Source organism: Dasypus novemcinctus, chromosome 1 (genome assembly GCF_030445035.2).
Source record: "Dasypus novemcinctus isolate mDasNov1 chromosome 1, mDasNov1.1.hap2, whole genome shotgun sequence".
Lineage (NCBI taxonomy): Eukaryota > Metazoa > Chordata > Mammalia > Cingulata > Dasypodidae > Dasypus > Dasypus novemcinctus.
The window spans coordinates 142827087-142831111 of NC_080673.1; the positions used below are offsets into that span (position 1 = coordinate 142827087).

The 4025-nt window shown below is 42.6% G+C and overlaps 1 pseudogene; it reads left to right on the forward strand.

Annotated features, from left to right (window-relative positions):
* The first annotated feature begins 359 nt into the window (after positions 1-359).
* Positions 360-987, forward strand: LOC131278483 (small ribosomal subunit protein eS8 pseudogene; annotated as a pseudogene).
* The last annotated feature ends 3038 nt before the right edge of the window (positions 988-4025 follow it).

Here is a 4025-nt window from a genome sequence, read left to right on the forward strand (position 1 = left end):
GATCAAAGACCTAAATGTAAAAGTGACAACCATAAAACTCCTAGAAGAAAATGTAGGAAGACATCTTCAAGATCTTGTGGTAGAGCAGTATTTTCTTAAACATTAGAGCAAAAGCATGAACAATAACAACAAAAATAGATAAATGGAATCTTCTCAAAATTAACTGCTTTTTCACCTCAGAGGATATCAAAAGGGTGAAAAGTTAGCCTAGTCAATGGGAGAAAGTATTTGGCAATTACACATCTGATAAAGGTTTAATATTCATGATATACAAAGAAATCATACACCTCAGTAATAAAAAGACAAACTACCAGATTTTTAAAAATGGGCAAAATCTTCCTTTCCACCCAGCGCATGCAATGGGCATCTCCCGGGACAACTGGCACAAGCACAGTAAGACGGGGAGTAAGAGAAAACCCCACCATAAGAAGCAAAGGTATGAGCTGGGACGCCTGGCTGCCAACGCTAAGATTGGCCCCCCATTGCATACACACAGTTCGTATTTGAGGAGGCAATAAGAAGTACTGAGCCCTGAGGCTGGACGTGATGAACTTCTCCTGGGGTTCTGAGTGCTGTACTCGCGAAACGAGGATCACCGATGTTGTATACAATACATCCAATAATGAGTTGGTCTGCACCAAGACCCTAGTGAAGAACTGTATTGTGCTCACTGACAGCACACCATACCAGCAGTGGTATGAGCCCCACTATGCTCTTCCCCTAGACCGAAAGAAGGAGGTCAAGCTGACTACTGAGGAGGAAGAGATTTTAAACAAAAAACGATCAAAGAAAATTCAGAAGAAATATGATGAAAGGAAAAAGAATGCCAAGATCATCAGTCTTCTGGAGGAGCAGTTCCAGCAGGGCAAGCTTCTTGCATGCATTGCTTCAAGGCCAGGCCAGTGTGGCCGAGCAGATGGCTATAGGCTAGAAGGAAAGGAGCTGGAGTTTTATCAGAGGAAAATCAAGGCCCGGAAAGACAAATAATTCTTTCCTCCCTCCCTAGCTCGTGTAATAAAGATGTTTATTGTTCTGTGGGAAAAAAAGGGGGGGGGGGGGAAGGGGGGGGAGTCCCGAAAAGACGATTTTCCAGAGAAGAAATACAAGTGGCAAAGAAACCCATGAAAAAATGTTCAACATCACTAGCAATTAGGAAAATGCAAATCAGAACTACAATGAGATATTGTTTCACACCCATGAAACTGGCTGCTAGTTCCCTCCTGACAGCCTCCGTGTTACTCAAATGTGGCCAGTCTCGAAGCCAAACTCAGCATGTAAATGCAATGCCTTCCCCCCAGCGTGGGACATGACACCTGGGGATGAGCCTCTCTGGCACCGAGGGATCACTACCAGCTGATGACGTAACTAGAAAATGACCTTGAATTAAAGGTTCACTGCGGACCAGCAGAATATCCCTGTCTACATATAATAACAGGAGTTAAAAATGCTGTTTGACCTAAAGTAAGGGGGAAATGGAAAGGACAAATGAGTTTATATGGCTATGAGTCTCTAAAAAAGAGTCTGGAGGTTGTCAGAAGGATTGCCCTTATGTACACCTGAGCAGAGTCTCAGAGACAGATAAAGTAGATACAACCCCAGGTATTGGTCCTTTTGAGGGCTAAAGAGACCCACAGGTTCTATGGTCATGGCAGATGGGGTTCACTGCCATGTCAGTTGGCCCTTCTTTGGAGCTGGTGTTTCTGTGTGATAGAGCTGGACTCAGATGGGATCTCTTTTCACAAGCCTTTCATGCTACTTTACTGGAATTGTAGTTGGTGCTGGGGTTTAAGATATATCTAGGGGATTTGAATCTCTGGACTGAGAATATGATAGCTAGTCCCTGAGCCTCAACAGACTTCAGCTCCTACACTCTGATTTATTGGACTTACCCGACTCAGCTAAGATGGAGTTGAAGAAGGAGAACCACCACACCATGGAGCCTAGAGTGCCTACAACTGAAAGCAGGAGGATTGCATCCAGTATCCATGTGGAATCTGAGCCTCCTCTTGACATAGAGGTGCAACGGACACAACCAATCTAAGGTCCACAGAGAAAAAGGTGCTCACATGTGGGACTCCTAAAGCTGACAGTCCTTGGACATGTAGGAGAGGGTTAGAGACAGAAGGCCCAGTTTGTGTAAAGACTTGGAGGTACAACTGAGCCAGGAGCATGAGAGAAACCTGGGGCCTGTCTTGTTTCTGCAGGAGACAGAGTTTTGAGATGGAGTCATGTTTGAAATGGCAGGTTGTAGAGCTGTATCCTAATTCTTAGGATCTTGGAAAGGATGGAAACTTTTGAATGAAGAAGAGACACCATCTGACTTAGGTTTTAAAAGTTCCCTATTCAGAAGAAGCACAAACTGTACGAGTAAGGAAGATTGAAACAGAAGGAGGCTGAATATTTTCCCAAGCTGCATAGATGGTAAGAGGCAGCTAAGATCTGAGACACAGAGGTTAGACAGTCGGCCTGAAGTCAGCTGGCTCTGCGACTAATCAGGTATTCAGAATAGGCCTGAACTCATGGAGTGCTACCATGGTTGCTTGCTTCCATGGCCTGCCTCTTCCCAAAGTTCCTGTGGCTTCAAAGTCTTTTTGGAATCTATACAGTATGACCTTTGTAGACATGGCTGTGTACTTCTCCTGGGAGTAATGAGGTCTCCTTGATAAGGCTAAGAAGCACCTGTACCATGACATGAGGCTGGAGAACTTTGCAGTGGCAACCTCAATAAATTGTTGGTGCAGCATGGAGGAGGAGGAGACACATTCTGAACACGATGTTTCTCTAGGAGTGTTATAGGTCAAGTTTCCCCAGGCAAATCACTCCACACAGAAGGCCCACCCCTATGACATATGTGCCTCAGTTTTGAAAGACATTTTGCACTCCACTGAAGACTAGGGAACATATCTCAGGTAAAAAACTGTGTGTGTGTGGTGGGGCATGTGGCAAGCAATGCTATTCCAGTAGAAACCTTCAACATCACCAGAGGCACCCTTTGTAGTGAAACACTTCAGGTGGGCAGGGTCTTGTTGAACAGGTACAAGTTACTTGTGTTAGAAAAACCCTTTCCCTACAGAGATGTTGGGAAAGGCTTTCTGACCTGCTTGGGACTTCTTCAGCAACATGATCCACACACTGGAAAAAAAAACAACAAAAACAAAGGCACTGAGTGTGCTATGACCTTTTATGATGAAAAGAGTCATTATAACTATGAAGAATGCAAGAACATCTTCAGCTATGAATCCTAATTTGTTCAGGACAGGAAAGCCCACAATGAAGAAAAGCCTTTTATATGCAACGTATGTGAACAATTCTTTACCTACAATTCCAGATTCATTCAGTACCTGAGAATTCATACTGGAGCAAGGCCATATGAATGCAGTGAATGTGGGAAATCCTTTCATCAATGCTTTCGCCTCCTCACCACAGGGAAGTTCATAAAGGATAAAGGCCTTTTGAGTGCAACAAATGTAATAAATCTTTTGCCTGCAAATACAAACTCAGTCAACACCAAAGAGTTAACACTGGAGCAAAGCCTTATGAATGTTGTGAGTGTGGAAAATCCTTTAGCCAAAGTTCTAACCTCATTCAACACTGAAGAGTTCACACTGGGGAAAGGCTTTACGAGAGCAATAAATGTGAAACATCTTTCAACCAAAGCCCTGGTCTCATTCAATACCATAGTGTTCCAAGATGAAAAAAGTTCTTAAATGTGTACGAATGTTCTCTTTTTTTTTCCAGAGGAAATCATGTGTAGCCTGAGCTCTTAAGGAATTCTCAATCCCCTTTCTCTGATCTAAATCATCAGAGATTTTAGACTTGATACAAAAAACATCATCTATAATAGGCAAAATTACTATACTGGATTTATCAAAATTAAAAATTTTGGCTTGAAAGACATTGTAAGAGGATGTAAAGACAGCTATAGAGTGATTTTTTTTTAAGTTAAAAACTGTATATCTGACCAAGTCCTAGTGTCTGAATTATATAAATACCTATCAAATTTCAGCAGTTAAAAAAGTAATCAA